A 14,000-nucleotide genomic window follows, 5' to 3' on the forward strand; every position below is an offset into this window, starting at 1 on the left:
GGGAACTTGTGTAAGGGCTATAAACCAGCCATAGTACATGCTCCCATAGAGAAATGTCAGATGTGATGTGAGATGTGTTAATCCCTACACCCTACGGGATGCAGGGATTAAGAGGGGGGGGCACCAACCAAAGGCCGCAACGGAAATGGGGCCCTGCTAGGGGCCCCCAAACACGCTTTACGACAGGGTTTCCATGTCGGAAAGGCCGGCATGGAAACACTGCCGGAAACCGTGCATGGTAATCCGGACGGCGTAAACCGCCATCCATTTGGATTATGGGCCGGGTCTGACTGGCTGACAGGCTCCTTGAGCCTATCAGAATCCAGTCAGAAGGACCAGCCAGTTTCAATTCCGACCGGATGAATCAAAATCAGCTGGGCAGAATTGAAACCGACAATGACAGTCAGAAGGCCTCTGACCTAAGGTCGAGGACTTACGACCTATATCGTAATAGGCCCCTTAGTTCTAGTAATTGTACTGTTTTTCAGTAGTGTGTAGGTTTGGGTTTTCGTACACTGTTTTAGTAATATATCAATATGTTATGTTATATTGTGTTATTTTACTTGCTTTATTAAGATTAGGTGTAATGTATATGTACTTTTGGGAATGTAATGTGTTTTTGCAGGTGGGGTTTCTGTTTTACTTTGCAGGTTTTTGTCTATGAAAGTGTCCTATGGGAATTGAGATTTACCTTTTATTTTTAAGGCAATCTCTTTTGGTTTATAATAAACCAATATTTTTAACTTTGATTTCCTTTTTCAAAGTTCCAGGAGCATTTCTGTTTTTTAAACACTTTTTGGTGATTTTTATATTTTATAAAAACTTTGGATTGCTTCGATGGATCTCTATTGAATTGGTTTTATTATTGCATTTTTTTTGGGGGGGGTGGGGGCTTTTTGGATCATATTTGCCCTTTTTTAGGTGGATTTAACTTTTTGACTAAGTGGATACAGAGGATGATTTGCAGTTACAGAACAGTAAGTCATATTTATTTTGGAGGGAAACTTTAAATTTCTTTTATTTGTATAACAATTATGTAATTGTTATTTCGAAATATGTATTTTATGAGTTGTAATTATGTTTTGTAATGGATTGAGTTTGTTCTTTGAGCTTTTTAGTTGGTGAGGTTTAGAATTCAATATAATTTATCTTATTTTATTACTTTAGTCTTATTTAATATTGGAGTTTTATTTAATGTTTTACTGGCATGATAAAATATGACGTTTATTACTTAAATAAAAAATTCTTTTTATGTTGGTTAAGATTATGTTATAGTTTTATGTGAGTTTTGTAGGTAAGCATTGATTTTATAATATGCTTTTGACTATTATTTCAAAGTAATCTACTCCTTTCTTGTTTATGAATAATTTGACTTTAAATTGAAGCATGTTGTACATTCTTTTGGTTTGTTTGCTCAGTTTAGGTGCAATTTGTATTACAGTTTGCTCCATTCCTAGTTGTTATTAGCTTTGCTATTTTTGTAATGCCTATTTACATTTATAGAGTATGGTTTAGGTTCTGCCTAGGGTGGATATGAAGGCATTGTGCCATCTTTCCATTGTGTTGTTTGTTTTGGCTTCCACTGCCAAGGTGCTGTCACATATGTTCTACCATGCTATTTGGAATTTGGGTTGGCATCAGTGTCTGGAACAGCACTGTCTGCAAATCCAAGTATCTTCAAAATAATGCGTTAGGGGGCTTATTTTGCATTCATTTTAAGGTAGAAAGGGCTTTCTTTTAACAAACTATAGTGGTTAGCTACCTCTGTGACAGGGAAATAGGTTAGTGGTATCATTATTTTTATTTCAAAGGCAAATTGACTGTTTATTGCATTTTAAACAGGGTCAATCCATTGTTCTTTTGCCCACTATGCAACCCCAGTTTGTACCCAGCCATATGCAAATCAGTCTTGACCTTGTGCCTCATGGGAACAGTCCAGCCCGGACTGCCAGGCCAGGTTCTCTCGGAGCCAGAAACAAGCATCCTGGGACCGGTTTCGGGCTTTCAGCCCTCATCATCCAGGATAGCTTGACTCCAGTGACATGGAAAGCACGGGACCCACGTCTGGGCAAACTCGCCCCACTCGGGGTGACAAGTGCAAAAAGAATAATTGATAGACAGAATGCAGAACACTGTCATATATTCACCTCAGTACAGAGATCCGGGCCTAAATCCATCGCATCCCTTGCTCACTATGCCAACTATTTTTGGCTTTGTAATAAATCTTCAAAACTTCAGTTCGTAGTCAGTGGTCCTTTGAGTAAAATTTGGATTGGCCTTACGAAGTTGTTATGAGCTGTGGTTGATTAAAATCTTCCCTTTTACGCTTCTATGACAGGGAAAAAGGTTCAGTCGACCAGACTTGGGATTCAAGAGATTAGCAGGAAAATCTAGATGAGAATCCCAGCTTCCCCAGTTGGTAGCAGAGTTGATGGTTCCCTTCTACAGCAAGGAAAGGTCTAGATTAGGATTAGAAGTTCCCAAGGCCCATAGAAATTAGGTGATGATTGCCCAGTGAATTATCGGTGGAAGACAGCGCTCCATGGGGCTCGACGGAGAGTGACGGTGCGGCGAAAAGCAGCAGTTGATAGGAGAGTGAGTATGAATAGGGTTATGTGTTGCTAGATTGCGGTGTTTATATGTGTTGTGTTTTGTGTTGCAATTTCTTGCGGAGTTGGAATTCCTGTTGTATGAAAGGAGATCAGGCTGTGAGCGCGCGCAGCCCGGGAAAATCTTAGGCTCAAGGAGTAGCTTAAATGGTTCAGGTGTACAGCAAACCTATAGTAATTGTCAACCATTTTAAGGGGATCGTGAGGTACCATCGATAACCCGCTGGACCGAGATAGGGGGAACAAACGTGTGAGTGCGTGGGTAACTGACGCTGGTCGTGAGTTGCTGTGTGTCTGTAACCTATCAGTGAGGTGATTGCCCGGTCGTTTGGTGGAAAGACAGTTGCCAGTTCAGTGACAATTACGCAACTGTCGTCTTACAGACAGACTGTGGACGTACAGTCAGCGAAGTGATTGCTTGGTCAGAAGTGATCATTTAGTGTATGAATGGGACGAGTGCGTCAAGTGAGAGACAAACTGTAAAGGAGGGGAACTGCTGCGAAAGCGGAGGCGAGTGACGTCAGAAGGTGCCGGGCTGGGGTAGGGTGGTTGGTGTGAAGCCGCGCTGAGATTGGGGGATTGCCATCAGGAAGTAAAAGTGCGCTGCAGGAGAAGAAATGCTGTTTTTCATCATGCAATGTTTTAAAGTCTTACGAGATTTGTTCCAAAAAGAGAAAAAGGTAGAACCCCAGCGGGGAGAAGAGGCTCCGCCCAAGGATACTCCAGCTGATTACATGGCTACAAATGTTGGGTTGCATACTATATTGTGGCTCGAGAATTGGTGCAAGATGACTGATGGAAATGAGGAGTTGATCTTTCCTAGATATGGGACTTTTATATTGGAAGTGTTGTATCAGTTGAAATCGATTATGGCTTCTTTGCGACCTCTGCCTAGACCGACACAGCTTGAGGCATTAAATGCATGGATCAAGGCGGCGCACGAAAGAAACAGGGACAGGCGACAGGAAAGAGTGAAGAGGTCAGTTAGGGCAGTTCAAGATGTGAGGTGGGATGCATTGGCAAAGAGATGGAGGGTACAGACGATTGAGGGAGATAGGTTGTACCCACTGTTGGTTAAAACAGGGGAGGCGCAGAAAAAGAATACAGAGGAAGACAACAGTGATACGGATGACAGCTTGATAAAAAGGCCGTTATCTGAGAGACCACCTAAATACAACCCAGAGTCGGAGGAGGAGAAGTCAGCCCCGGTAGAGGAAGATAGGGTACCGCAAGTCCCTCCTAGAACTGAAGTCATGGGAACGCTCTGGGCAGGAGACAGAGAGAATGTAGTTCTCAGAGGTTGCCGGATGCTCTTACAGTACCGGTTACCATTGGTCCCATAGTGTCAGTATACAATTCAGAGCAGGTGCGTAGCGTAAGTCCACCACAGACCGGAATAGAAGGGAGCATCAGTTATGAGAGGAACAATGTGGTGGACAGACTGAGTCAAATGCCAAGGCCCGTAGAATCTAGTACCCCTTTACTAGCGACTGCAGACTCATCGAGAGAACCTATGGATTTAAGGGACCCAAGGCCAAAGTCTTTCGGGGAATTGAGGCCTGACTTGAGAACATGGGAGACATTTGAAAGGGCTCAGAGCTACAGGCCGAGGAAGGATTGGGACCATGGAAGTAGCGAAGGCAGGATGGTTCCTCACAACACCCCTGAAGAGAGTAGGCGCAGGGGACCGGACAGTGATTGTAGGGAATTGGGTGATGCATCTAGTCGAGGTGGATCACTGAAATAATATCGAGGGACAGAATATCGACCATCAAGAATATCGCTGACAAAATATCGACAGTCAAAATATCGAGTTTCTATCTACAAACAGGTAAGTACAAAAATATCGAGTTAAAAATATTGTTTACTAAAATATAGTTTTAAAACATATCGACTTTACTAAAAACAATGTTAAATTAAATTAATATTAAAAATTAATTACTAAAATATACTTAAAAATACTTAAATTAACTTATAATAATTAAATAATTAATGAAAGTAAAAAACAAAATGTATTTCATATTTGTTAAAACATATGTATATATAGTAACAAAATATAATTAAATAATCCAATAATATTAACGTACAATAACAAAAGTGTAAAAATTACTATTCCCACTCCAAAGAGTGCAAGCGTAGGGAAAGCGTTGGAAAGCGTAGGGGTTAAAATTACTATTCCCACTCCAGTGGGTGCAACAGTAGGGAAAGCGTTGGATAGCGTAGAGGTAAAATTTACTATTCCCACTCCAATGGGTGCAACAGTAGGGAAAGCGTTGGATAGCGTAGGGGTAAAAATTACTATTCCCACTCCAGTGGGTGCAACAGTAGGGAAAGCGTTGGATAGCGTAAGGGTAAAAATTACTATTCCCACTCCAAAGAGTGCAACAGTAGGGAAAGCGTTGGATAGCGTAGTGGTTAAATTTACAATTCCCACTCCAGTGGGTGCAACAGTAGGGAAAACGTTGGATTGCGTAAGAGTTAAAATTACTATTCCCACTCCAGAGAATACAACATTAGGGAAAGTAAATACTTCAAATATTATTTAATAATTTAAAAATGAATATCTATTAATAATTAATTAAAAATAAATAAAAAAATGTATATATTATAATAATTAATATATTATAATTACTAATTAACAATAATTATTTTAAAATTGATAACCTATTAATACAAATTAATTAAAAATTAACAATTAATTATTTAATAATTAAAAATTATTTAACAATTATTTCCAATTAAATAAATTTAAATAAATTTAATTATTTAATTATTAATAAATTACTTCCCACCCTATTCCCCTATAAACCCACAACCCGCTACAGAAAATAAATTAGTAAAATGTACATAATTACCAATAAATCAATTAATTAAAATGTATTACCAATTAAAATTTAATTGATTAACAAATATAAATTAATTAACAATTAATTAAAAATTACTATCAATAAATAAATTTACATATTTAATTAATTTTAATTAAATTACTTCCCACCCTATTCCCCTATAAACCCACAACCCTATCCTTTACGGAAGGTGGCCAATGGAGGATATGTATATGTGCCCTGGAGTCGCGGGGATTTAACTGCCTTTATGAACGATTTCCCAAAGCTGAGACAGAGCCCAGTTGAATGGTACAAGCAGGTAGAGAGGTTTGTTAAGATCTCAAAAGTACTGGGGATTGACCTGAACACCTTGTTTGATATTGTGGTTCCAGGAGATTTGTGGGAAGCATGCAAGATTGCTATTGAATGGCCCACTGTGGAGCCAGAGAGGGATGCTGCCACAAATGGCCTGTCACCTTTGGTGATGAGGAAATATGAACAAGTGATCACTTGGTTGAAATCTAAGGTATCACCACAGGATATTGACTGGGTGAAGATAGATCGGACAGTTCAGAGACTCAAAGAGACAGTACATGAGTATTATGAACGGTTGTTGCAGGTCTATAAACAGTACAGTGGTCTAGATGTGATGGACCCCAAGGGCATTGGACAATTTGTTTCAAAGTTCGTTCTGGGGTTGAGACCTGATATCTGTCTAATGATCCAGCAACACCTGATCTGTTGGCTGAAAAAGCCGCTGGATGAGATTTTGAGTTATGTCAGGTATTGTAGTGATGAAATCGACTCAAAGCGCAAGAAGCTTAAGGACAAGCTGCAGCTGGTCCAGATGCAATCGGCTTGTAAGGGAGGTCAGGCCCAGTCGGGTGGTGGAACTTTAGGGAGGAGACAGAATGTTCTGAAAAAGAGAAATGGAGATGACTCTAAGCCGGGGGTAGATTTGGCGACTTTGAAAAAGACTACTGAGTGCCACCAGTGTCATCAGATTGGACACTGTAGACGCGAGTGCACCTATAATCCCGAAAATCAAGAGCAGCAGGAGGAAGTGGCTCAGGTGTTGGTGCCCCGGGTGATGACGACACTAGTACCAAAGACTAAGTCGATAAAAGGGGGGACTTTGGCTCCTTGAGTCCAGGTTCCTCAGCCGCCAAAGATATCGACAGGGATTTGGACTTACCAGCAGATGCCTCTCTTTGATGAGAGCGATGATTGTTACTTAGATCCATTGGCATGACGGTACCTGAGGGGGGAGGAAGACTGCACTCTTGGGGTAGTCTTGGAGGTAGAGGACCATTTGTTGAAGCTGATGTGGATGGTCATCCTACCACCTTTTTGGTTGATACTGGTGCTACCCGCTCTACTGTGTGATTCGCAGTAGTCCCCAACCTACCCCTCTCGGGACAGACAACCCAAGTTGTAGGTGTTGCTAATAGGAAATTGACAAATCCTCTGACAGAACCGATTCCTGTGAAGATAGGAACGTTTAGGGATAGACATCAATTTGTGGTGTGTGATTCAAGTCCTGTGTGTTTGCTAGGGAGGGATCTCCTATGCAAGCTTAATTGCACCATTTACTGCACCCCCAAAAGAGTGGAGTTGCAGACGAATGATTATGACACTACCTTTAAGGTGGCAAATCAGCATGTGTGCATAGAGATGTACCCTGCTTTGACAGTGGAGGAGCTTCCTTTTGATTTGAGAGAGTCAGTTTCACAGGTGGTGTGGGACATTACCGGAGAAGACATAGGCCTGATTAAGGGTGTTGAACCAGGTAAGATTCAGGTCAAGGGGAATGTTGATTTCCTCAGAACACCCCAGTACAATTTGACCCCAGAAACGATTGCAGGGATGAAGCCTGTGATTGAATCTATGATTAAACAGGGATTACTGAAGGAGATATTGGGGAGTCCATGTAACTCGCTAATCATGGGATTGCAGAAACCGAGCGGGAAGTTTAGAATTGTACAGGACCTGCGCCGGGTGAACAACATAGTTGTTCCCTGCTGTCCAGTGGTACCAAACCCATCTGTAATCTTTTTTCAGATACCGTGCCAAGCTGAGTGGTTTACTGTGATTGACCTTTGTCAGGCTTTCTTTTCAATACCTCTACATGAAGAGAGACAATTTGTGTTTGCTTTCAAGCTGGAAAGTCGTGTCTTAACGTGGTGCTGTATCCCTCAGGGGTATGCATAGAGTCCATTGATCTTTAATCAGATTTTTTAAAAGAATCTGGAGAGTCTAGTACTGCAGCAGAACTCTGTTTTCTTTTCCAGTATATAGACGACCTTCTTGTGGCGTCAGAGACAGAAGATGCGTCCAGGATTGATACCATCGCTTTGTTGAATCGTTTGGCAGAGAATGGACACAAGGTGTCACCAAATAAGTTACAGTACTGCTTGAATGAGGTGCAGTATCTGGGTCACAGAATAGAGAAGGGCAAAAGGAAGGTGTCACCCGACAGGATTGAGGCAATCATGAACATGTTGGTGCCTTCAACCCAGAGAGAAGTTGGGATGTTCCTGGGGATGGTTGGCTAGTGTCGCCAGTGGATTGCCAACTTCTCGTTAAAAGCAAAGCCTTTACAGAGACTGATGCACAAGGACGTGAGTGATCCGGTACCATGGGACAACGACTGTATGAAGGCTTTCCTTGAGTTGCGAGAGGACCTTTGTCGTGCTACGGCACTGGGAATGCCTGACTACAACAAGCCTTCTTCATTGTTCTGCTGTGAATGAGAAGGATGTGCATTAGCAGTCCTAGTTCAGGATCATGGAGGTGTCCGTAGACCAGTTGCCTATTTTTCAGCTACTTTAGATCCAGTAGCTTCAGCGTTGCCCGGATGTCTCAAATCCTTTGCTGCAACAGGTGTCAGCATTGAAAGGTGTGAGAGCATTGTAATGGGTCATCCTTTGATTGTACATGTACCGCACTCTGTTGAGCTATTGATGTCCAGGACCAAGACACAGCACTTGACAAATAACAGGCTCACACGCTACAAGCTGCTTATACTTGCTGCGGAGAATGTGACCCTTAAGAGGTGCTCTGTTTTGAATCCTGATACCTTGATGCCGTTGCCAAAAATGCTTGATGACAATTGTGAGGACCATGATTGTCTCGATGTGACTGAACTTTGCACCAAACCGAGACCTGACATTGTTGATGAACCATTGACTGACCCTGATGAAATTTTCTTTGTTGATGGTTCCTGTATAAGAGACGGTGTTGGCCAGTTGAGAGAAGCATTTGCTGTATATACTATCACAGGAGTTGGTGAAGCTGCATGCCTGGAAGGAGTCTACTCCACTCAGGTGGCTGAGATCATTGCCCTAACTCGTGCTTGCTTGGCAGCAGATCAAATTTGGATCACCATCTACACTGACAGCCAGTATGGGTTTGGTGTGGTTCATGATTCCGGACAGTTATGATCCCAGAGAGGTTACATGACCTCATCTGGATCCCCTAGCAGGAATGGGGAATTTGTAAGGTTGCTCTTGGAAGCTTCGCAATGTCCCAAAGAGATCGCTGTTGTAAAGTGTACAGCCCATGGTAAAGGGACAGATTTTGTGTCACTTGGAAACAGATATGCTGATGAGGTTGCACGTTTCTGTGCTGAGAAGGCTATTCCTTTACTGAACAAGACATAGAGGGATGTCAGGAGATAACTGAGTTGAACATGATGATGGAGATGGCAGATACATGGGATGAGCTCAAGTGCATGCAGGAACAAGTGTTGGACCACGAGAAAAATGTGTGGATCAATTCAGGCTGTGTGAAAGGAGATGTGGATATTTGGGTCTCGACTGATGGGAGCGCTGTGTTGCCGGATGACTTGTTGAGTCCAATGGCAAGGCAAAATCATGGTGCAGTTCATTTAGGAAGAGATGCTATGGTGCGAGTGTTCAGACAAATATGGTACAATCCGAGATTTTGTGCGGTGGCAGAAGCTGTGTGTCAGAGGTGTGTTACGTGTCAGCAAATGAATGTTGGAAAGAGAACTGCAGTTACCATGAGTCACATTGGGAGGTCTGGAGGACCCTTCAATAGGATGCAATTAAACTTTATCGAGATACCAAAATGCAATCATTTGAGGTACATCTTGGTGATGGTGTGTGTGTTGTCACAGTGGGTGGAGGCATATCCAACAGGCAGGAGTGACGCACTTACAGAAGCTAAACTATTGTTGAGTAAACTTGTGCCTAGATTCGGGGTTCCGACCTTTTTGGGAATCGAACAGAAGAACTCACTCTTATAGGGAGGGCATGAAGATGCTTTGCACAGCACTGAACATTGATCAGAGACTATATTGTAGTTACCGACCAGAGGCTTCTGGAATAGTGGAGCAGATCAACGGAACTTTGAAGGCCCGGATGGCAAAAGTGTGTTCATCCACGTCTCTGAAATGGCCAGACGCTCTACCTTTAATGCTGATGAGTATGCGCAGTACCCCAGACAGGAGAACAGGTCTCTCGTGTCATGAAGTGCTGATGGGGAGGGCAATGAGGTTACCAGCAGTTCCATTGACAGCCTTACTGAGTATCACAGATTATATTATTCTTGATTATTGCAAGGGACTCGCTGATGCCATAAGTTCTGTGTCCCATTAGGTGCAGGCTGCTGTGGTCCCGGCTTCCAGTGATTTCTGCCACGATCTGAGTCCAAGGGACTGGGACTGGTTTAGAAGCACGTGAGAAAGAGCTGTTTGTATGTTCGTTGAAAGAGACCCTATCAAGTCATCCTTATCACGAACACTGCTGTGAAGTGTGGATTCGGTGCATGCTTCACATACTTGTCGAGTTCCAACACCCTTGGAAGAAACAGCTCCTCTCCCAACTGAAAATACAGCTGAGGTGGCGGAACCACAGGAGGGGACAAGCCAAGCTGAGAGGGTGTCTGATGAAGCTGGTTACTCACTAGGTCAAGCTGGGGAAAGTCACAACGGAAGTGAAGCTGACGCTGCCTCAGAAAGGGGAAGTAACTGTGAAAGTGAGCCAAAGCCGAACTCAGCTGAAGAAAACTGTGAGCAGCATGAGCAAGAAGGCAGAAGAACAAGCAAAGCAGAGGAGCAGTGGCCAGAAAGACAGAGGTGACTGAACCTGAGGTTGGTTTCCGAAAGAGATCTTGCTCCTGTGTCTGAGGATTTTGAATCAGATGGAGACGAAGGACGGGCTTGTGGAGGATTAAGGAGGTCCCGGAGAAGGAGGGTGCCTTGTCAAAGGTACGCAACTCCAGAGTTGACCTATCCTGTGACTGATGCCAGGCGTATTGAGATCAGGAAGGGTGAGGGCAGTGACAGTGATCAGTAACAGTCCGAACATTAAATTGGACGTGCTGCTGTTGGTACCGGGACTTGAGATCGAAGGTGTACTGACCATCAATGTTCCAAATCCCCCAGTCTTGAGCAGAATTCGTCATCTAATTTTGAGTAGATTGCTTTTCCCTACATTTGGCCCTGAAATATTAGCTCAAAAATCCATTGTTATTCATCTTGAACTTTTGGAATATGTACTAGAAGCGGTTGGAACAAATCTTATTATTGATGAATGAGACTTTTGTAAATACTTGCTGTAAATATCATAGATCCGAGTGGAAGAAGAAGAAATGTAGGGACTTCCCATAGAGGACGGAGAAGGGCTAGGGTTTTCTGTTGTTGCTGTAAATAAGGAACTGAAATTAAAAGGGGAATGTCAGCCTCTGAGGTGTGGTTTGAGTGCTTCATTTGTAAAGAAGGAAGAAAGAGACTTTTGAATACTTTTGCAGAACGACTGTTTCAAGAGACAAGTCTTGAGACCATGGAGGCTGGAAACCCGAATCGTAGAGCTAGGTGCATTGTAGGCACACTTGTAGGAGGAGTAATACTCTTCATTATTTTAGTAGTTGTAGTTTCAGATTTGGCACCACATGAGCAGGCAGTGGAAGTTGAGGGAACACCTACACCTACTACTCCTAGCAAAGAAGAGGTCAAGGTAGGAAATGACAGAGCTTTGCTGCTAGAGGAGAGTCGTAGATTACATGCAGATCTGTCTAGAGGTAATTTCAAGCTTAAGGCATATGCAAAGTTGTTGTATGAGTATATTGATGCAATGGATGTGAAAGATTGTTATGTGTGTATGCAATTGCCGGCTTCTGTAGATGAGGGTATTAAGTATCATCACCTTCCATTGACATATGGAATTTCATGTCGTTTGCTGCTTAGCAAATTTTATGGTCGCAATCATTTTGAATATTTCTCTTCGAACTATGATGCGGTGCTTCCTGAAGTGCCTGCCTATAAGCATTTGAACAAGTATGATTATTATCTGTCTGAGGACAGGCTTGGAACCTATTTTATTCTGACCCAGGAGTTGGAGACAGCTTATGCACATCGTCACAATCTGACTTGCTTGTTGTCAGATACAGAGAAGAAATTCATTGATCAGGTAGAAGACAGATATCGTAAACAAAAGCAGTTACGAGATTCTGGACAGGGTAGAGTGGATTGGACAGATGAAGAGAAGTTGCACAAGTCTAAAGGGAATTTTGGTCCAATAGTTTTGGATGAAGTACAGAAGGGGAAATTGTGCATTCACTGACCACAGACTTATTATGAGAATGTCAATGTAGGTCACACTACATGTGAGCATACGTTTACTTTAGAGTATTATGCGAAGGCTTTCTTGCAAAATGTGGTACAAGTGATTCCGACTGTGTATTTTGTCTGTGGGAGGAATGCTTATGTGCGATTGCCTGAGAAATGGTGTGGAACATGCTATTTAGTGATCATTTTCCCTAAGATTTATCATACAGAAGATTATGATCTTATAGAAGGAGACCAACATGTGGGAGTGAAGCGAGGTGAAAGTGTAGGAGCAATAGATGGAGATGTTTTTGGAGCAATGATACCAACTCTGGGAGGGATTTTGAATGATGTGAAGATTAGGAGATTGGGGACTGTTGTGGAAGAGTTATCTATGAGTACAGCTAAGTCCTTGGTGTTGGTTGAGGGTGAGATGTTATCGATAAGGACTATGGTTTTACAAAACCGTCTTGCTTTAGACGTCCTTCTAGCTAAAGAGGGAGGAGTCTGTAAGCTTTTAAAGGTTCAAGAATGTTGTACTTATATACCAGATAACAGCAAGGATCTGGAGAAATATATAAGCAACATTACTGCGATTCATTATGAAATTGAGGGCTTGACTGAAGAAACAGAGTGGGAAAAGATTGAAAAGGGTTTTGGCAAGGTTGGCAGTTGGTTTGCAAACCTTGGAAAAGGGATTCTTAGTTATATCCTGAAGCTAATTATCATAGTGGTGTGTTGTGTGATTGGATTGTGGGGTTTTGGTACGAGCCTACAAGTGGTACAAGTCGAGTAGACTGGAGAGGTCAATGAGAATGCAAGAGAGGCAAATGGAGAGACTGCAGGACAGTCAATATTGAAGTCTGAAAAACATGGCGTTGCTCAAGAGAGGGAAAGTGGCAACAAGCTCCGTTTAAGTCAGTTCTTCCCTGAGGATGGTGTAGTATGTGATGACCCGGGTCACCAAAGGCGGGGACTGAGAGAGCGCCATGTTATTTTGAAATTATGTTATTTCAAAATTGTGTAGGGGTTTATTATAATCCCAAGTAGTCAGCACCCACATATTTAGAGAACCTTTACTAATGTAGTTTAGAAATGTAATGGTATGCCGGGGATCAGTGCAATATGAGTGGGGTGTTTATTAATCATAGATTAATGTAGTGCCTTAACTAGAAAGTGTGATGCTGCATAACATAGAAGAAAATCTTATATGAAATGTTGTGTTAACAATGATGTGCCTTAATGAAATAATACATGTGTTTATTAATGAGTGGATTAACATAGAGTTTAATGTGAAAGATATTCCTTGTAGAATTTATTTGAAAGCGATGAAATATAATGTAATGTTGTGTTATAAATGTGTTTGAAGGTGCAAAGGCCTGGGACATGCTGAAGTCAGTAGAGACCTAATTGTATTTTTCATTGGTTAGCCTTGATTGGAAAGAAATCATTTCTCTTGCCTGGGAAAGGCTGTCCTCAGCAAATATTAAAATTGTAATTCCGAATGTTGCAAGGATGGTCTCACATATTTTAGCTTGCAGGTGCAAGGCCACAAGGCTCGTTAGGTAGAAAAGGCCATTGTTTAGAAGTTAGGATAGTAGGAGCAAACACAGAGATGCTGCCAAAGAATTTGGTAGTGCAACATTCAGCGGAGAAGGTGCCTGGGACCCAAGGACACTCCAACGGACGCTGGATGGAGAGGTGCCATAGTGGAAAACTCCGTGGAGCTACACCTGCCAGAGGGGCATGTCCGAAGGCGTGTCAACTGTTTTTGGGGTTTTGTATTAGTAACAGCACCCGAGGATGGAGAGTCAGTCCGGAGCAGAGAGCAGAGAGTACACAGCAGTCTAGGAGTTAGGCTTGGGAAAGGCAAGATGTAGATAGTTGTGAACCTGAGGCGGAGTAGGGTGTAGTAAGGAGCATCTTAGAACGAGCTCAGTATTGAAGTCACCTATTGGAAGTGAATGTACTTCTTAGGAAGTCTTCACAGCTGAC

The sequence above is a fragment of the Lissotriton vulgaris genome, chromosome 5 (assembly GCF_964263255.1).
Source record: "Lissotriton vulgaris chromosome 5, aLisVul1.2, whole genome shotgun sequence".
Taxonomy (NCBI): Eukaryota; Metazoa; Chordata; class Amphibia; order Caudata; family Salamandridae; genus Lissotriton; species Lissotriton vulgaris.